This window comes from Drosophila virilis, chromosome 5 (assembly GCF_030788295.1).
Source record: "Drosophila virilis strain 15010-1051.87 chromosome 5, Dvir_AGI_RSII-ME, whole genome shotgun sequence".
NCBI lineage: Eukaryota > Metazoa > Arthropoda > Insecta > Diptera > Drosophilidae > Drosophila > Drosophila virilis.
This window is the reverse complement of record NC_091547.1, coordinates 22,413,470-22,435,673: the sequence shown is the minus strand read 5'-3', so window position 1 is coordinate 22,435,673 and position 22,204 is coordinate 22,413,470. Positions and strand designations below refer to the sequence as shown.

At 38.2% G+C, this 22,204-nt stretch overlaps 1 long non-coding RNA gene and 2 other non-coding genes across 4 annotated transcripts in view; 1 reads left to right on the top strand and 2 right to left on the bottom strand.

The window, feature by feature from the left end:
• The window catches only part of LOC116651301 (uncharacterized), a 218,528-nt gene extending 202,663 nt beyond the window's left edge, over positions 1–15,865 (bottom strand). For both annotated transcript variants that reach the window (XR_004304312.2, XR_011416869.1), the window contains exons 1-2: positions 15,142–15,865; positions 15,005–15,067 (exon numbers count right to left, since the gene is read on the bottom strand). This is a non-coding gene — a long non-coding RNA (uncharacterized lncRNA). The remainder of the gene's footprint in view (positions 1–15,004; positions 15,068–15,141) is intronic.
• A 2,438-nt stretch (positions 15,866–18,303) lies between these two features.
• On the top strand, positions 18,304–18,376 carry TRNAR-ACG (transfer RNA arginine (anticodon ACG)). Its single transcript has one exon. It is a non-coding gene; the product is annotated as a tRNA-Arg (tRNA).
• Positions 18,377–18,636: 260 nt separating this feature from the next.
• Positions 18,637–18,709, bottom strand: TRNAK-CUU (transfer RNA lysine (anticodon CUU)). The gene has a single exon. It is a non-coding gene; the product is annotated as a tRNA-Lys (tRNA).
• Positions 18,710–22,204: the final 3,495 nt, after the last annotated feature.

The window sequence follows — 22,204 nt, the reverse complement described above, 5'->3', positions numbered from 1 at the left end:
TTATTTATTTATTGTGTATGTGTGTGTGTGTGTCCGTGTGTGTATGCTGATAATTTCAGCTTTTGTTTAAGCCTTTGTCTACATTATGCAGCTGGACAAAAATTATAATTTGTCGTGAACACTTTACACCAATTTTGGCCAACAAATGCGCAGGTGAATAAACAATTCGTTGCTCTCCAATTTCGAACCAACTGGCAATTGCAGATTTTTGGCAAGGTCATTATTAACCAACCAAACCAAATTGTCAAAGCTCTCCCCTCCTCGCCTCGTTTCTTATATAGTACTTGAATGATGCGAATTAACAAATTATTAGTCATGGTGAGGTGACAATTGTTTCGCTATTATTCAACATTGATCAAAAAAAGAAAATTTCATTTAAATTTGTAGTTTTAGAGTTTGGATGAGAGCCAGTCAATTAACATAATAAACAGTCAAGTATACGCTTTAATTGACACGTGTCGAAAATGGGAATAAAAAAGAAACATGTAAAAGAGACGGAAGCTTTCAACCAGGAAATACCCTGCGCAAAGTGCCTGCGCTCTTAAATTCAGATTATTTAATTATTTGTAAGATTCGGCATAGCATGAAATTAGATTTGAACTCAAGCGTTGTTTAGATAACATATCGATAAGTATCTATGTAATTGATTTATCGATACAAACCGAATGCATGGATCGATATATCAATAATTAAGCGGGGGCTTTACGAATCTCACGGCTAATGATGTCCAAAAGTTAAATATTCTCGATCCGGGTATACTATGCGAGAGTGTACCAAATATGGAGATCTAAGCTCTTATAAGCTCAACATCTATAGGCACATGCTTACGCAAAGCAATTATACCATATTTATCCATTTTTAATGTGCTCGGGGCACAAAATGAAATCAAAACCAGTAAAATTAAATTTATTTATTTTATTTAAATATATATATTTCTCTGAAAATAACGTATGGGTCTGTTTACTTTATAATTCGATAGAATTAGATAAATATTGATCATTTGAGACGATTGAGATTATATAGAAGATAGAAAATTCCTGTTTAAATATCTCTATTTTAACATAAGAGTTATCAATAAATTAGCTTCTACCTAAAAATTATCTCAGGACTTTGCTTGTTGCGCAAAAGTAATATGTAGCTAGCATTAAATATCTCAAATAAAACTATATTTATACCAATAATCTGTGTAAAGAAGCCGCATCAAAATGTTTTCTATGGAAACCAAGCTAACAAAAACCAAAAAAAAAAAAATTAACAAAGAAAATCAATTAAACAAGCAGCGTGTGGCCCCGTCCTCACACTCTGATAGATGTGAACTATATAAGTTATCTAATACTTTGGGCAAATTCAAATCAATAGGCCAAACAATAAGTCGAGGCAAATGCCATTTACAGGCCCCGTTCAGACGGCTATGCCGAAAGCAATGCTGACAGTGAAAATAATTTATGCCTTTGTTATAAAATGCGCACCTGCCTCTGGACTTGGACTCTGGGCTTTGGCCCTTGCCACTTGTCACGCCCATTGGACGGGGATTGGGGTGCAGCCCCTGAGTAGTAGTTGCTGCTGCTGCTGCTGCTTGTAAGTTGGCTTTTTACCAGGCAGCAAGAAGACAAACGCCATTAAAGCCAAAGAACTGGAACTGAAATGGAGATGCGAAATGGAGTTTGTGACGAAGACGGAGACGGAGACGTAGACGTAGTTGGTTAAGCTGGCCAATGACTATGAGTAAGAGTCGTTGACAAAAAGGCAAAGGGACACCGGGACGACGGGGACAACCAGGAACCGGCAGGAATTGGCAACGTGCTGCTGCCTGGCTGGCTGCTTGTCATTAGTCAGCCCGGGTTAAGCAAAAGGACATGGCCATAAAAAGGGCAATGCGAGCGAGGCAAGTGCTGGCCAACTACAAGGTGTGTCCTCTGTGAATGAATTGCTGAGTAACCAATAATGAAGTAAACTGTGCTAGAGTCCTGAATGTGTCATTGTGGCAGGACGAAACTCAACCGAAGCACAATTCACTGTCAGTTGCATTGTTTTGACCTGATTTACATGCCGAACCCAACTACAGAGCGATACTAGAAGGAGACAGATAGAGAGAAGAACTGATCCGAGCTCGTACTGTGGACATTTATAAATTACAACAAGAAAATCTATTTGCGATACGACGAATATAAAATACTCTTAAAGATACATGGCTAACGAGCTTGCAGTTATGTAGGGAGATGTTTAGTCGGGACATTTTGAAATTCCGATGTTAATAAGATATAGCTCAAATATAAAAATCAAAGTCAAACTAATTAATGCCGACTTTGATAAACATTTATTCTTATACAAGAAGGTAATCTTCGAACGCACCCTTCTGATCCACCCAACAAAAACTTTCCTAACAATAGATTTAAGACTGAGAAACTAGTTTGGATACAAACAGGACTTCTTATGAAGAATATATATATATCTTATGGGATTGGAGATATCATCTTCTATACGCTATTCATTTCATGACAAAATTATAATACACCCTAGAAGAGTACAAAATGTACTGAAACGACGACCGCTTCCTGTCCTGCCAGCAGGACCCGCAGACGCCGATGACAGGGCCAAAACAAAGGCCAACGTTAATGAGCCAAGAGAATGGCGCGAGCCGTAACAAACGCACAAGGAAAATAGAAACGGGCGCAAATTGTAAGAAAGCAGAACTGTGTCACAATGTTTTGACACAGAGCAAAAGGCTAAAGGAAGCGGGAGAAAGAGAGAGAGTGGCAGAGAAAGGCAAAGTGAGACAAAGACAGAGAGAGAGAGAGGGATAGCGCGGCGCAGACGGCAGCAGGGACCACAGCTCGGCCATGTAGCTAGTTAAGGCCGGGCGGGCGCAAAAGACAAAGTTGATAAAATTAGATTTGTATGGTAAATAGTTTCGTGGCTTGGCGGCAGCCGTTCCAGACTCTGTCGTCCTGCTGCTTCCCCGGCCCCATCCACCGCCTGTCGTGCGCCAAAAGTTTAATAAATGTATAAAATTAATTAGCCAGTTGAATGTTCATTAACAGCTGGCGAGACAACAAAACAACTGACAACTGTATTAAGCCCATCCCCCCTACAACGCAGCACTCCTTCCAGCTCTTAAACCTGGTCGCTTTAAGTCGGCGCCTTTTGATGATCGCATCGGGTTCTTAAACTGGAACCAAATTCTGCTTTAATACTCATAATTCTATTTTTTATAAAAATCCTCATGCTTTCGTATTTCCTGTAGTATTTTTCACACCTACCGCGACCACACCACCCGCTGTGTGCGTTTTTTAGCCAAATAAAACAAGAGTATTATAGTCGGGATTGCCCGACTGGAAGATACCCTGAGCACAGCGCCAAGCTGTCGTTAGATACTTTCTAGCCGTTAATTGTATACAAAAATACAGAAACATACACACACATGCATACATATAATCACTATAATCAATCTATAATGCATCCCTTATTATAAAAGAGTGTATATACCAAGTCTCTAGCCATAAAATATGTTTTACTTTTTATAATTTAAAGGAAGAATGGATTTCTGGTTATACATATTGAGAAGAAAAACACTTTTCTGTATATATGTTACGCTAGCCTACATACAATCACAATCACAATAGATTAACAATATTATCAAAATGGGAAAAGATATCGAAGAAGAATATGATAGCCCATTTTTATCATGCGGTAAAGGATATATATTTAATTTAAATTTCCAATTTCCAGCATTTCTAGTTTCTGTTTCGGGTTGGAGATGCTTTCTTAGTTTCTGCTACACACATTTGCACATTATACAACATTATACCCTTATGCCCATTTTCGATGTGTGCAGGGTATACAAATAGAAAATAAAAACGGAAAGTGAAAAACTGCCTAAAAATGTTGACTGACCTTTAACAATTGCCCAATCCACGTGGGCTCTTTGTGCCCCTGGTTGCAACAATCGGCTGTTTGTTGTAGTAACCTCATGTTGTGAAGGTTTTTATTCATTTCTTCTTTCTTTTGTTGTTACATTTGTTGTTGTAAATGTTGCATTGGTTGCAACAGCGATGACCACAAAAGTGCCGGACAGCAGGAAACGAAATCAAAATTATTTTTGGGCATTGTGGTAGAGTAATTGGTTTTCAGTCAAATTCCATTAAACAAGAACATTTGAGACGAGGGGTTAAGAAGCTAGTGAGAAGGATATTGAACGGAAATAATATTTAAGAAGCATACCCAATAGATGGAAAAAATATGGAAATGAAGCAGAAAATTTAAACCGAATTCTAATTTTTAGCATGTTTTATGGGTAATTTATTTATTATGCCCATTCCTTAAATATAATTCTGGATTTATTTATTTTTGTTATATTTATATATATTCGTAATATTTTCTTCAAGACATAAAATGCAAGTGCATAAAATGATTGGATTCATTATTACAGATAAAATTTAGTAAATAATTTCAATGAAATGTGTTGAGAATTCGATAATCGTTTTTCGAAGGGCTTTCTATTCGATTTTCAAGAAGCGTTGACAACTTAAGTCTGTACACTCGAAAAATTTAATTTACGTAATTCACAGCCAACACTTTTCGCCAATGGCAGCTGTAATTGAAATTGGGTGTGTGTGTGTGTGTGTGTGTGTGTGTGTGTGTGTGAGTGTGTGTATGAGCATTTTACAGCACTTGAAGCTATTTGGCAGTCAAAGACACAAATGCTCAAGAGAGAAAAAAATTGGAAAAAAAATAAAAAGGAAGATTAAAAAGCGAGCGCACAGAGTTATTGAAATTAAACATCAAATGTCAGCAGCAGGCGAAAACGAAGGCCAAAGCACGCACAAAAGCGCAAAAGTCCTGCCACATGAAACACCGAGGAGAGGCAGCAGCAACAAGAACGAAAAAATGGCTGCCACTTGGCTGACAACTTGCAAAAGAGCATGGAATTTGAATTTTGGAATGGAGAGCTTGCAAGTTTTTTGGCAAAAATAAAGTCGATGCAAGCGCCAGCGTCGAAGACAATTGCCCCAGCAAATGAAATCAAGCACAAGCAGGAAAGCGCCCGAGCGGGGATCCGGCAAAGGGAACCACTAAATACGACGACAAGGGCTGCGCACAAATACAATTTACATGCGTACGTGTGACAGCAGAGGGTAAGGATGGATGGACGGACGGGCAACGCTCTATAACATGTCCTTAGGATATTTGTATGCAAACAGGCACAATGCGCTGAAATCGATATGCGGGCGGGCGCGCGCGTCCTCGTCGTCGACGTCTGCGAAGAAGCTGAAGCTGCAGCTGGCTGCCGAGACGGCTCAGGCCGCATCTACTGCTGGTTGCTGGCTGCTGGCAGTTGACAGCCATGTGCAGCGGCGCAATAAAATGAAAAATAGTGCGAAGACGAACAGGACGACGCCGCCGCCTGCAGCTAAAAGCCTGCGGGGCAGCGACAAAGAAACAGATTTCTGATATGCCCATAAACCGTATCGATACGACTAGGGATGGGCCGCAATCGACTCTGATTTTGGCAGTTATAAATTAAATGGAATCGGAAGTTCAGTTGGATTTTTCTATTTCAGACTAGAATTCGCAAACGATATAGAAATACAATATTTTTTTTTTAATTTTGTATAACATTTTATAATACATATTGACAAAATCTTAAAATATATAAAAATATATTAAATGGGAGACAAAAAAAGCCAAAAAAAATTAATCAGTGGTAAATAAAGCTAACGAATCTTATATACATTGGCACTATAAATATGGCAAAGCAGTGTTGATAAAGGTAAACTTACAGCCCAATGTTAGTAAGGGGACTTTAAATCTACGGTAGCACATATAACATGTAACATCATGATTTAAATAAAATAAAAAAAAAAACTATTTTGATTAATATCAAAATTTTTGAAAATTTAACATTTGGTTTTGGAGACCATTTAATAATAATATATTTTATTTAATAATAACATAAATATTAAATAAATAATAAATAATTAACATCAATCTACAAAATTTAGGCTTGCTATATCTTAACACAAATAGTTTTGCTCCGAAACCCACAAGATGTGAGATAAGTGTTGGTAAATGAAAATATTGACCCAGTTGCTGTTAATTAGAATTTTTATGTATACATCCATTCTCTTTAGTATTGCTATAAAAAGTGCTTTGAAATTTGCGAAGTCCAAACCTTATTTTCAATAAAAATCTACACATTGACTGGAAATTACATAATTAATGCCATAATTTCACAAATACATATTTGCCAAGGTTCACACAGGCTGCGCATAGCCTTAACATTAACATTAACATTAACAGCGTCACTTTAACATAAAATGTATATCAAATTCGGAAATTCTGTTTACTGCACCCATCCCTGGTTGCTTTTGCTGCCATAGCTGTTGTGTGTGGCAGTGTGCCGCATTTGATTATATCTGAGCTCTGTTGCTTGATTTGTTTTGCACACATTACCCAACTGATTGTCTATGCCACGTACGGTGCTCCACTCGGTCGCGTATGACTTGCAGTCAACAGTTGCCCTCTATGAGTGAGTACCTCTCGATGCCCGAACTCAAACTCAAATATTCAATGCTCTCAGTTATCCAATACCCATTACCCGGAGTGTTGCCTCGTTTTATGCTGGTGCGTCATGCGCTGCTCTTCCTCTTCTTATTCTTGTCTTGATTGTGCAACTTTGATAAGCAATTTTGAGCGTCGTTCGTTCCCCCTACAATTGTGCGTGTGTCACCAGCAGCAGCTCCCTCTTCCTCTCCCACATTTAGATAGTCATCAAATTAAGGCCGAGGCAAATCAATGCCTTGGATTTGCCCTAAGGCTGCGGCTGCTTTTACAATTCAGCTCATTGTTTAGCCAGCCTAATTGCCAGTTTTACCTTTTACGGACAGGTGAAAATTGTTATAAGACTTCTTTCTCTTGATCTTAACCCTAACACACATGTTCACTAAATGCAAATGAAAAATTTTAAAAATATGCCAAAAGCCGAGCTGCCTGCGCACTTACATGTGCTGTAAAATATGCTTACTTTTTTTGGGTGTGTGTTTTCTTTTTTTTTTACGGTAGCAAATTGGTTACAAACACAGCTGTGGACCCTTACGGGCCATAAACTAAAAGACAAAAGGTATTTGCTTCTTGTTGCTTTTTACCTTGCCCCAAAAATTACATTAGATTGCGAGCAGAACACGTGACCGAGAAGCAGAAGAAACAAAAAAGATGAAGAAGAAGAGAAAAACGCAGAGTTAAAATAATGCGGCTTCGAAGTTATAAAATGTTTAGGTATTTTTCATGGGTGGTCAAAAGGTTCAAGTGGAATGCCAATGCAAATATCGTTGCCGGCCATTACAAAAGTTGTATAAATATTTACGTCATGTTGTTATTGTTGCTGTTGTTGTTGTTGTTGTTGTTGTTGTTGTTGTTGTTGTTGTTGTTGTTGCCGACTGTTGACCACAAAAGAACTGTAACTATGTGCGGTTGCCATTTGTGTAGGACAAGCCAGACAGAGAGCGAGAGAGATGCAGATGAATTTGAGTGGGCTCTTGAATATAGTTATCATATTGTTTCTAGTTATTTAATATATGCATTGTACATACTTGACCCACAGAGTTGTGTGCGAGCTATTTGCTCTACTAAAGATACATTGTTCAGCTTTGTTTCCGAATATTTACACATTGTCAATGGCTTTAATAATCCAAAAGACTTGCAAAAATTAACTAAAATATCTTTAAGTTAAGTACTTTGGCAAAGTTTTGAGCTTTCTGCAATTGATACAGACAAAACAACAGCTCCAAGCATACAGTAATGGTTGATAACAGTAGCATAAATTAAAGAAATATTAAAATAAAGAATACATTTATTCAAGCTTATATCTAAAATAAAGTAAATTATTGAAAAATTGGAATTATATTTTATATTAACTAAAGAACAAATAATCAATACTTGATATCTGAATTTCCACATTACCCAAATTTTAAAGCCTTGCCAATTGAATCTAATCGTAATTAAATGCCGTATATACTAAACGGTTTATATGGTGGCAATTATGTATATCGTATAATATCGCAGGTGCATTTTATTAATATTTAAATCGAAAACAATAATTTTAAAGTTTGTAAAATCCTTTCTAACCCATTTGCAAGTATTGCATCAACAACTTTCTATATACACATCTTGTGATAATTTATAGTTGAGGCTTGCATTTTATGCAGCACACTTGATTGTATTCAGTTATTCCTTTTTTCGTAAAACCAAACAAAACATAAATATTCACCATCAGCTGTTGAAAACTGGCACAACAAACTACAGAGCACACACAATAAACATTTCTGTTGGGAACCGCCTCTTTGTCTGCCTGTCATCGTCGGACCAAAGCACAAATATATATGCCTATATATCTATACAGAACAGCAAAAGATATATACATTTATATATACATTGCATTCCTATATGTATTCCTTTAGAGCTGCCTTCGAGCTGATTACGATTGCGAATTGCAAATCGATGCCGACGAGATATAAACGTAAAAACCGCACGGTAGGAAATTTGAATAAAATGCAATAAGACAAAGAAATCAAGACAAACACATGCATGATAATTTGTAACCGTCGCTGCTGTTGTTGTCGGCACTTTGGGCATCTCAACCTGCCCTCGGCCCCCCTCTAAATCCTCCCTACAACAATCCCTTCCTGTGTATATGCAAAACTGAAGGCAGACGCAGCTCGTGCGTGTAACTCGTGATGATGATACAGTAAAAACAACGAGCTCTAAACAACCTCAGCCACAAAATACATCAAAATGATGCGGTTAAAACCAATGCAAAAAAACAAGTTCTCAAGTGGTTAAGAGGTGTCTGAGCTGTATGTGTGTGCATGTGTGTATGTGAGAGAGGAAAACTACACACACACACACTCAGAGCTGGGCATGGTACAATGAACCACTATCGAAGTGCTTCTTCGACTATTTTAAGTGGAACCATGTTCTTGGTTTTGTTGTTGGCAAAAAGTCAGACAAATGTGTTTAAGAATCAAAACAGAAAACTTGATTGGAGTTCGGAAAAGTTATAGGGAAATGCAAAGGGCTTACATGTGTACAATTTTTTTCAGTTAAAATATATAGTTTAACAGAAGTTTAACATGAGTGACGAACCGACTGATTGGGGATCAACGCACAGCCCAAATCGTAAGGGATGGGGATGGTTCTATTGAAAATTCTTTTTGGAAACTTTTACTTCCAAGTGGTAGAAAATATTGGTAAAAAATTACAAATCGTTCTCTCATTTTGCCAATATTAGTTAAAATACAAAAATATGTATTCATTTTTTGTTTATATAATCTTTAAAGTTTTTAAAAATTCTACAGTTAATATAATACAAAATGCATTTTGATATGATTAAGCACACATTTTCTATGTTCAAAAGTATTCATATTTTCATATAAATAAAACTGTTCTTAAAAAAAATTAATTTAAAATTGAAATCTAATGTATTGAAAATCCAGAATATAAATGCTGGACAAATTAAGAAAACAGCTTGACATATATTTTAATTTTTAGACGATTTAAGAGTTTGCTTCAAGCTAGGGCTGAGCACATGAGCTCAGTTTTCGGTAGATTTAGATCAAGTACGAAATGGAAAATAACAAGATTGTTTTTTTGATAAATATTTTGTCCATTTTAATACGTGCTCTCTGATGGTCTCTCACTCAGAGTGCTCTTTCAGAAAAGTGGGCGTTACGAAACATAGCAGCATTAGGTTTATTACCAAAATTGCAAGGGAGTAGGACAACTAATGGTAGTTGTGCAGCGGTCCTTGGGGGGTGCGCTGTTGGCAAATGCAACTGTCTGACCTTACGAGCTGTAAATTATGCATCTATGCATAATTTATAACTTATGCGTGGCTGGGGCCGAACCTCCGATACATTTTGCCATAGACAGATGCACAGACAGACAATGATTAGAGCCCACACACACACACACTCACACTCACAAGCACATACCTATTATTAACATTGTAGACCGGGGTGCACTGTCCAGTCGTGTGGACAATTGCAATTGCTTGGCAGTAATTTTCAATTTAATTATAGTAATACATATACACACACATACACACACACACACACACTAATACACACAGAGAAGCAACACAGTCACTTGTCTAAGTGCAGATTTGAGCGCATTTGCACTTAAGCCAAAGTTTTATGGCTTGACTTTGCCTTAAGGGCGAACCGACGGCCTGTTTGCCCTGGAGGCTGTGCTGCGTGCAGAGATGAGCGCGTGACACGAACATTTAAGAGCAGACACGACGTGTTCAAGTTGAAAAACTTGATATGGTGCGTGCTCGAATTCAGTGGAACAACTCTTCATGCAGAGATTAGACTAGACACGACCTGTTCGTGTTAAGAAATTCGACTAGGTTCGAAAACTAAGCACGACCTAACACGACATAATAAAATCGAACAGGCTCGGCGAAACCTCACCTAATCCAACAGTGTTGTAAAATAAATGTATGCTATTTTTGATCCAAAACAATCAAACACGACAATAGCTAACACGAATGAAAATTACGTAGGTTTCTTAATGCAATACAAAAATTCAAAATTACGTGATCAAATTATTAGTGAAACTAAATAATTTAGTCCCCTTTCGTAAGCTTCTCACGCACCCATCTCTCATCAAGAGCATTTGCGAGCTCTGAGGAATTGTTCAGTGCGTAAATCAAATGCAAATGTTCTGTGCGTGTAACTGCACTGACAGCATTGTCCTTTCTGCCTGTCCAGCCTGTTCTGTTTGTCCTGCCCTGTCTGTCAGTCTGTCAGTCTGTTTGTCTGGCTTGCATTTCGCCATATTAATTATGCGGTAAGTGCGGTAGCTGGCACTTAAACGCTTGCACTCGCAGTTATCTCCCGTATCCACCCCTACCTCAAAAAGCAATTGACTTTGATTGTAGTTTTCTGACCTGGCCAAGTTTTAGTAGTTTTCATTTTCGCACGTAGCCCTAGACCCAAACTTATCCACATACTATATCGCAAATGAGTAATCAAGCGGCATAGAGAGGCGGTACAGAGTTCCAGCTCGTAAAATGATGCTCACGTAGAAGGTACGTGCTGTTGATTTGATGGTCAGTTAATTATTATTTTTTGCGTTTATGGAGCTCAGCTCTGCACCACCTGGATATGCATGCGATATACATCGAAAATCAGAGTGGGTTACATTTAGTTAGATTGGGTTTGGCTTCAGTGAGTCAAGAATAGATTATGACTGGACAAGCTGCGTTATGAAGTGTCCCATAAAAATGAGACTAACAAGATATTAAAATAAAAGCAAAAATATGCGATACAATAAAAGCAAGAGATATGGCGAGTACGCTGATACGTGTAAATAAGAACTAAAATTAAACGAAAAATTGGATATATGACTAGCTATAAAAGAATTCAGCATAAGAGGGTATAAAATCATGTCCTCTATAATGATTGACCGTTTTTTTGTAGCTAGATTTAAGCTATTTATGACTCTAACAAAGAGATCCACTGCAGTAAGCTTTGGTTCTTTCCGTTCAGCTATGGTTTGAACCAGTTTCCTGGGTTAAGATTTGGTTCGTAAGCCTGATTTCCCTTAAACTCAGGTTCTGATAACATATATTTTAAAAACTACGATCAAAAATGTAATTTTTAATTTGAAATTACTTGACAATAAAGCGTGTTGTTCATAGAGAAGGCGAAGACTGATTAAGAGAGGTATCAAACGCTTTAAAAGTTCTCTATTTGGACTCAACCCAAAAAAAAAGAATGAGGTTCATTGGGGTTTGGGTTCGGCTATATTTGAGCAGCTGATTTGGTTTAAGATGTGATTCATCTTAAAAATTGCTTTTAATTTCGGGCTCGAACCGATTTGCAGTCTTTCGACAAACAAGAATTAAGACTTAAACCTTTTCGATTATACCTCAATGAAAAGAGCTACCACAATGTTTTTCTGGTTGATTGGGAGCAAGTGGATAACAGCCTAAAACTGGAAACTGAACCTTAACCTAGCATCAGGAAAACAACCTTCTCACTATGAGGCAGCATCGAGAAAAACACTTCCTTAATACTTATGATTAATAAAGTTTTTTTTTTTTTGTTTTTTATGAGCCCACGCCACAATCCAAGTTAAATTTGGTATGCCACTGCCCTGCCCTGCCTTGTTGTTTGCGCCTAATACCACAAAATTCACTGGGCCGCATCGTTGTAATGAGATGGCGAAAACCACCAACGCCAGAGAGCATTTCCTATGCTCAATGCCAATATTAATCAATTCTATATGGAGCGCGCGCAACGCTGCTGGACCATAACAATCCCTAACTGGTTATCCTTGTGCAGCAACAACAACAAGTCAAAACTCATTTCGTGTTGCGACTTTTGATTATGATGATTATTACGCGTAATCGCCGCTACATGTGCTACATGCAGCGCCATCGCCCCAGCCGCTTATTGATGAAGTACGAAGCTGATGTTGCCCCACGGCCAGAACCCTGGGACACCTGTGTGTATATTATTATTACACATGCGGCATGCGGCATGCGGCATGAGGCATGAGGTATGGGGGACATTGAGCAAGGGCCAGGTACTGGGCAGATGAATTTAAGCAAGATGCACACGCTGTAAATGGCCACTAATGTGGGCCCAAGCATATGAGCAGAACAACATAAACAGTCTTGGGCATTTATATAGAAACAGCTTAAGAAATGGACTCTGACTTGCATGCTGTATTTGTAATTTCTTGAGGCTTTCAAATCTCAACTAGTTTGAGCTTTTCAACCGATATCACAGTTTGCAAATGAACCGAGAGCTTATTGAGTTATGATAGTTTTCTCTAGCCTATTACACAATGTACCGATTATGTTTTAATTTTTTTCATAAGCTTTTAAGTTGAAAACAGATTCGATTTTACAAAAGGTTTGCTGAGATTATTAGAGGAAATAGTTATCAAATGAGTTATACATAAAACAACTTCTGACTTTAACAAAATGCTTGGTTTTTTCTTAAAAGAATTGCTAAGAATTGAATTAAAGAAGCTGTTACTGTTCTAAAACATAATAATTATAAATAAACCAATCGATGCAAATATCTCGCAATACAACGAATTTGTTTTAGATTGACGTGAAACTTCTTCGCCTGCCTCTGGCTGTTTTACCAGCAATCAAATGATCATCAGAGTATGTAGGACTTATATAGCAACTACAATACAATATATACAAGCTCAAGAGCAGACCCACTGAACGGCTGACGTAACAACAAGTTAACAAGATAATGACAGTAGCGGCAGCGGACGAGTAGGTTTAGTTCAGTTCGGTTCAGTTCAGACCGCGACTCTGGACTGGGTGACGCTCTGCGAGGTTGCAACTAAGTTGCCTGCGTTGTGCCCCGCTCTGTTATTTAGCTGGGTGTGTTGTCTGTGCATGTGTATGTGTGTGTGTGATTCGTGTGGAGTGTGTGTTCGCTTTGAGTGACGTGCCGTGCGCATAAGTGACTGATGGCCGGCGACGTCCAGCGCCCAGCCCCTTTCTTTATGTTGCTGCTGTCTCCGCCTCTGCTCCTGCCCCTACTGCTGCTGCTGCTGCTGCTGGCCAAAGACCATAATCAAGTATGCTAAAAAGACGCGCAACCAAAAAGGAAATTGAAATGAAATATGTACATACATAACCGTATATATATATATGTATATGTGTATGCGATACCTGTGTGTGTGTATGCAAGTATGTGTGTACTATGTCCCAAGGTAGGCAGCGACCATTCGCGTTTACTCTTTCATGGTATTTCGCACCTGGAGCGGCTGCGAACGGCGGCGCTCGCCTTGTTAAGCACAGCGTCGTTAACACTTAAGGCAGTTATACCCTGTATACCCATTGAAAAGGGATGTTACATGCATATTGAGGCATAATCAAGTCTGTCCGCTTGTCTGTCCGTCTGCGCGTATAATATCATATTTGATATTAGCTAAAGACAAAATCGAATCAGGTTTATTATCGAATACCGTTTTCAGGTAAATAACAACTTTACCCACAAGGTATCCACTAGTCGGGCACGACCGACTGGAGCACTTTTACTTGTTACGAGTTGTTGTTGTTGCCCGCTTCGTGGTGCTCGTGCATTGCCAACAAGCTCATTAGTTTCATAATTAGCTTTCGTTATGCTTTTCGTGTATTAATTAGAAGTTATTGCCAGCTACAGTCCAGGCGCCAGCGCACGAATGGGTCCACTCAACACCCAGACTGAAACACTGGACATACTCAACCACGCCCACAACATTGCGCCAAGCACTGCACTTACGAGACCTGCGACTCGACCATGAAAACAAAAAAAAAAAACGGGGAAAATAGAAAAACTTGCTTATCAAGAGCTTGTTTTCCGCACTATAGAGTTAACCTCTTTTTATTACAGATTACAGCTTTTCCTTCTTTAGTTCGTTGTTGTCGTTTTTCTTATTTTTTATCATTGGCCAGCCACAACTAATGCGCAGATAATGATGCTGCGGCTTTGATCGATTTGATAACAATTTAATTTCGAGTGCACGCACAACGCTTTTTTTATTCTCAGGCAAGATTGGCGCAAGATAATGCAATGCGGTGTGCAAGGCACGTAGGCAGATTAGTTGATGGGAGCGACGGGTAGAGGAGTATGGGAGAGAGGGGAGGTGGCAAAGTAATGGATGTACACACATTCAATTTGGCCAGTGGTTCGTGTTTTGACAGAAAAGGTGTCGATAGCCATAACAGAACTGTACAATCAACATTATTTAGTTATTGTCACAATTTATATAATGTTGAGAAGAAAATGCCACAAGCTATTAGAGAGAGTGAGATAGAGCACCAGAGTTCAAAAGAGAGAAACAACTTCTCAAAATACTTGTTGAAAAAATACAACAATAATTTATCTTTAAAACTCTGCTTAAACTATTTAAATATATTCCGAAATAAAAGTCAAGCGACAAACAAGACTCAATTTGATTAAAAGAAAAGAATATAATATACACATACCACAAATAAATCAAAGTGATGCGTTTATTAAAGGTTGCACTTTTCCAGTCCAAACATGATTAACTGCAAAGTATAAAAAAAGGTATTATGAAGCATAAGTTTTAGTTTGAATAATACATTTTATTCAATACACTTACACAATATACATTTTTAGCAAGCGGGTAAAATATAAGTAAGGGCTATGACGTCATAACAAGCGCTGCAAACAAGGTCACAGCAGGTAATGAGCAGCAGACACTTTGGCGGCCTCCAGAAGTAACGAATAACGGACCGCAAAGATTTGAGCATGGGAATCGCATTCATTCAAGCAAAGAATGAAAGTTAAAGAAGAGCAAAAATTCCATGTGTGTGCATGTGTGTAAGTTTGTATAGTATTGCATACAAATAACTGTTGTCTGCTACGGCTTGCGTACAGAATTACATACATACGTAAAAACATATGTATATATGTACATACGCACGCACACAGTTGAAAGCACTTTAGAATTGTATATTTTACTCTTCGACTTTTGATATGCAAGTGTGTACGCTTAAACAGTCGTATTTGCTAATTACACACAAAACCACAAATTTATTTCACTTAAAACATGAAATTGATCACTTTCCTATTTCCTAAGCTCGTTTAAGCATTGCTGCGTAAAATTCGCGTGCTTCTTCTTCCTAGTCGTCCAGCAGGTGGCTTGCAAACATATCAAATTCTAAAGCAATTATAAGCATTTTAATAACTCGATTTCAATTAACGGCACTAACACAATTATAAACGAAATTTTCAAACTCCAATTAACAATAAATTAACACCTTTTTCGGTATTTAACCAATAGGCCCGAACGACACATAATGAAATAGCAAAACTGAATAATGTGACCAAATTGTGAAAAGTCAAAATTATCCAAACATACTTGTTACTTATCACGTGATCGCGTTCCAAAGCTGCGATAGTAACGATGAAAAAGCACTGCCTCTACATTACAACAGATCGTGACTGCTATCGAACATTGTTATTGGTAATTGTGATTTTATACAATGCAGCGATAATTATTTTTGGAAAATACCACAGACTCAACGTGCATTCTTTGCAAATACCAATTTTTACGTAAATTGATTTATTGCATAATTTAAGCTTTTGAATGCAGTTGTATGCGATTTTTGTAGTATTTAAGTTTTTGTTGTTAACATTGTAAGCTGCGCTTTTCAATTTGCTGCGCTTTTAGATCCACAAGCGTAATCAAAGTTCACTTCTGTGCTTTGTTATTGTTGTTGTTGTTGTTGTTGTGTGATTGCACAATTGCTTGCACATAACAAAAACCAAATCTCGCATAATAAACATGGCAGAAAAAAGAAATACAAAAATGCTGAGTAAACCTTATTAAAAAGGGATAACAGAGCACGAGCAACGCTAATGACAATGCCTGCGAGGATGGCCTGAATGAATAAATGAATGGTTGGGTGCGAATGAATTGGTTGTTTGTCAGTGTGTCTGTGTGTGTATGTGTGTGTGTGTTCCCGTTGGTTGTGCAAACACACACGTCACTCAGCCACGATTTCCTTCCGGGAGCAGTGCAACCCGGCCGGGGCTTAACGCCGTTAATGACCAAGAACAGCGGCCTCGCCCTTGCCATCACGGCCGGGGCACTGCACGGGTCGACTCGTTATGACGATTTTATTACGTGTATTCTCAACAATTGATGCTGCATGTCATACGTCAGCAGAAGGTGCGCCAAATCAGGACGCACAGGACGTCGGCAGGATAAACAATTGTTACACTAAACAACATAAAATGCGACTAATTGCAATGGCTTGTAATAAAAGTAGTTATTGCTGCTTGAGCCCGGCAGCAAAACTGAGTTGGTATTTTTGTTGCTATGTTTGCTTAAATCCAAAGCTAGTATTTAATACAACACGTTTCATGTTGTTTAGTGTACAGTTTGTAAGTAAACGAAAAAAAAGTGCAGCATAATGTTTATTTGTCCGGACAATGGAAATTGATGTGTTTCTGCCGTCTGGCCAAGGCATTAAAAAACTTTTGCCCAAGATTTTGTTTGTGAAAAGGGTTGCGCCCGACCCACACACCCCCTGCTGACAGAGACCTGGGACAAATCTGCGTGGCCAATGCAACTTAATTAAATTTGAAAATACTTTGCTGGCCCGGAACTGAAGAATTATGATGCAAACTGTTTTCGCTGTTAATTACAAAATTGTAAAACTCAAAGTTCAAATTGCAATTTGTATTCATTTGTGAAGCCGCCATTAAATTTGTTAAGCGCCGATGCCTAAGCCAACGGCGCAAAATTATAAATTAATGCGGGCGGTCGACTGCGGCTGCGGCTGTGGCTGTGGCTGTGGCTGTCACAGCGGACACCTTCGGAAAAATCGCGGTTGTGAGCTCCCCCGGTCCTCCGGTAGCCCCCTCTACCAGTGCTCAAGCATTCACCCACATAATTTAAATGCATTTCCTTCGGCGCATTAATTTCCTAAGCTTTTTTGCATACCAAAATCCCCGCACAAAACTGCGTTGAATGTAATCCCATGAGCTTTAAAGTCACGTGTGTGCGCCCCTGCCCTTGCCCTGCCCCCGGCACTTGGCTAAAGGAGGCGGAGTTGGAGGCGTGTGTTTCGGCGAGACTGACGCAACACAACAAAAGCGACGGCGACGGCCGCTGCGACGGCGACGGTGAATGCCGACCGCGACGCCAGCGCTGGCATCGTTATTTGTTGTTGTATTTGCATGTAATAAATGTATTTGTTTATCCCCTCGTCTAATTTTTAACTGCATGTGGAAAATATTTCACAGGCGCTGGCCACAGCCAGAAACAAAGAGATGAAATGCTCTGTTGCTAGGGTTGTGTATTGCGTGTTGGAATAAGAGAGAGAGAGAGAGAGAGAGAGAGAGAGTTGTTGTTCAACCAGCTAGCTTTTGCGTAAAGTTTTTTGTAATATAAATTGTCCTGCGGCTAGGCACGGGGCCAAAATTCTATATGCTGGACCCACTCTATATATTTTATAACAGGCTGCGTATTTTCAAAAATATGTATGGAAATATATGGTGGTGTGCATTGCAGAATGCAAATATATTACTGAAGGTCGCTTTAAATACCACTTTCACTTGAAGCTCTTTAGACGGTATTAAATTTTTGATTGAAATAGTCTCATGGAAAACGATTTTCGTACAGAAGAACTAATAATCCAAATCATATTATAAAATTTGTATTTATATCTATAAGAAAGTTTATCATATTATGCAGATCTTTTTATTAATTTTTTTATTTTTGTATTTAGCTTATGCCGTTTGATAGAACATCGGTCCTGTGGCGCAATGGATAACGCGTCTGACTACGGATCAGAAGATTCCAGGTTCGACTCCTGGCAGGATCGAGTTGAAAGCAATTTTTTAAATTATATTTTGCGTTTATTTTACTAAAAGAAAACACCTTTGTGCCACCAAGAACGCGTGTTTTAATAATATGAAAAATTAATTGATTTTTAAATGATTAAATAAGTGTATAAACGAATAGTACATTCGAAACGCTAGCTAGTGTGTACAATGTAATCATTCACCATATTTCATTGCTATTATAAAATTTAAAGCACACTGTGCAAATAAATTGTATTTATAAAATCCAAAAAATTTGTTTCGCCCAACGTGGGGCTCGAACCCACGACCCTGAGATTAAGAGTCTCATGCTCTACCGACTGAGCTAGCCGGGCAGTTGATGATGAGATCACCAATTCGTTACTAGGTCTGACACACACACACGCATTAAATTATAGTAAATACATAGTATATTTATGCTAGAGAACAAATTTATTTTTGGTCGAAATTCTTTTGTTTCTGTGATATTTTAAATGTAAATGCATAAGTATTGAAAAGGTGTTGTTGTAATATTTAATTGAATTTGCTCAAAAGATTCTGTAGAAGTTTGTCTTTATCGAAAGTTTTTCAAATTTGGTTATATATACATGCTAGTAATTAAATATTTGATGTTAAGAGTTGTTAATTGTGAACAATTTTAAAATTAGTAAATTCCTATTTATTTAATAATATAGAAAATCGTATATGTGAATGAACTTTGTACTTTCTATAAGGTTTAACAGAACTCTTCGTCATCTCGACGTGTTCATTCATAAAACCTGTAACAAATGAGTTTCGCTCAGCTCGTTGAAGATCAACGCATACATTAGCTCACAAAGGGAAGTACGAGCTTAAATAGCCCAGCGGCATAAATTCCATTACGAGTACAATTCTGTTCCGTTTCTCAGGGCAGAGCTGCCGCTGCCAAAGAGGTGCCAGAACGAGAACTACACAAAATATTTTGTGCAGAGAGAGATGAAGAGGAAGGAGGGAATGAACAAAAAATGGTTATTCATAATCATTTGTAACGCTTAATTGTTGTCTTTGCGGTTTTACCTCATGGGCTGCTTTTGTATTTTGTTGTTTGCCCGACCGCAAATTGTTTTTAAATTCATTTCTCGCTCGTCCAGACTCTCGGATTCTTTGTGGCGCGCGGCAAATTACAAAGCCCAAATGGGTAGCCTGAGAATTTTTGATTATTGTCATTACATATACTTATATACATATATTGAACCAAAACCATTTGGAAATACGAGTATATTTTCTGTGGAGTCATGTGTGAGGCGTTTCATACTCGAGTTATTTCCCACCATGGCTGTGAAATGCACGCCCAAACTCGAGACGCGCTCGTCTTTTTATGTCTATCTATTATACCCTGTACATTAATGACTGCGTCCAGGCCCAACGAACTCGTAGCCTGTCAAAACTAAAATAAGCAAATTTGGTGTTAAGTTTTCCTGTATCCTATGCAAATGTATTTGATGTGATGGTTTTTCGTATCTCTCACAGAAAAGCGTCTTGGTTTTTGATAGGATAGTATATGTTTGCCTTGGCTATAGGGCATCTGTTAGTCGCTCTCGTTTTACAGTTATTTGTTGCTTATTTTTGTTGAAAATTTAAATCCGCACGCGTTCAGATTTTTGCCTTTGCCCGACCCTGTGCCTCGCCCTGTTGCTGTTGCTGCTCCTGTTGTTGTTTTATTATCCTTTTGCTGGCACTTTTTTATGAGTTAAGCCAGACGCGGCTTATCTATGTGACAATGCGGTAGGCGCCCAGGGGCGGGGCTGCCAGTGTGTATATGTGAGTGTGTGTGTGTGTGTGTATGTGTGGCAATTGCTTTTATTGCCAGCCTACTACCCTCCCCCCACACCACATTTCATTCATAAATAAATTAAATAAAAATATTTTTCCAAGCCGCAAGCCATGCAACAATAACAAATAAGGAAAAAAAATATATATATGTATATAAGAGAGAAAATGTTGAACGGCAAGAAATCTGCATAATGAAGCGTAATACGCAAATGGATGCGGAGTTTTCTGATTGGGGTAGCCGGCAACAGCAACAGCAACAGCCACGGCAAATGACAAGGTGAGGAGTTGGCTTTCAGAGTTCCTTTGCGGGGGAGGGTTAAGTGCGGTTTATGGCCCGCCATGCTCACAATTGAATGATTTAAGGTAAACAGCATAATTATGCAAAAAAAAAAAAAAACCAACAAAAATATAAAATATATGTGATGAGCAGGTGCTGTTGATTTTCTATAGATTTAAATAATACACACAAATAATGAAGAAGCTGGCAGAAAAGTTTGAATAATGTGAAAAAGAAATTATCTCAATTTGCACAGATCCGCCGAGATTCTAAGATAATTTACTATATTGTTCTGCCCAAAAATTTGTTGGCAGGTAAAAATTATACATAATTAATTTTCAGTTGGTTTATTGTATCACAGAATAAAAATTACCAGCTGCAACTTTACATTAAATATAAATTGCTTGAAAATTATTATTTCTTTTTTTTTTAATAACATTTTTATATTTGTATACCCTAAACCCAACTGTTCGTGGCAGGCATGTCCGCCCGTACGGCTGTCCATCTGTCTGTGTAGGTCCTCCTAGAGCCCACGCATAACTTGATCCGTTTCCAAGCGATTTGACAAATAGCTTTAGAATAGCATAGACAGATCAAAAATCTTTTCTTTTACAGCTATTGAGAGAAGAGGAAGGAGCTTGTAGAAGATGGTAAAGCGTATCCCCTAGTCGAGTACGCCCAACTAAAGCTGTCTTAATTAATAATATTTGTTTACAATTAATTTATATTAGAAACTTTGTGTACAAAAAATATACTCTGATTGGACTTGTTATCTATTCTATCGAATTTCTACAAAATCGACTTCATTTGCCCTATTCATAGCCAACATTTAAATAACAATAAGTACCTTCCTTATTATCCTATAAATTGTTGAATTCATTTAAAGATTCAATAATATGCACATAAATATTCCAATCATCTGCCTTTCTCGGCTCTCACTCTTCGTTTCAGGGAAGTCAAAAAGCTCTGTAAAGATTTGTGGCGCTAAGTTCAGAGTATTAAATCCTACGCTCGGAATCAAAACATAGTCTCTACCAACCAAGTCTTACTGCCCAGTAAAATTCGACACGCCTATCCGCCCACCACATTCCCGGCATCGTTCAGATTTCTGTGCGCCTCATTGGCAGCATTTGTTTGGGGCGTGTTAAAAGTTAAAATAAATCAAACAGCCATAAATTTTGCCGCTTTTGGCAATGTGGGGAATTCGATACGTTCATCAAATGTAAAAGGGTTCAAGCGTTGCGTTTGCTATCTATCAATAAATGTCTCTATATAAACCGGGCCGACCCCCCCTAACGCATATATATTTTATCAATCGAAGGGCAGCAGCGGCAGACGACGACGACGACGACACCAGACGACGCAGACTTTTGGCCTGCTCAAATTTAGCACACTTGTCAAGCTAGAGAAAAGAAAAAACAACCAGGAAATAAGACAAAGGTGTGTATTGTCGAAGATAGAATACTCTATATATCTATATATATGAAAGAGTTTGCCATGTCTGACTGACTGATTGGCGGCATCTTAATTCGTAGGATGTTGCTAGGATGATGAGCTCTAAGATGGGATTTTGAGAACAACGACTTCTAAATGAAGCAAAAAGCGGATCAAATTAATATGGATAACTTCTACATAAGCTATATAAATATGGTTTACAAACCAGCCTGGGTGAAATAGTTATCTGAACGTGGAACTAACAAGCGAGAAGTCACTGGCTCAAATTCAGCTGCAAACCAGTGTATACCCTGAAAATTCTGCTACC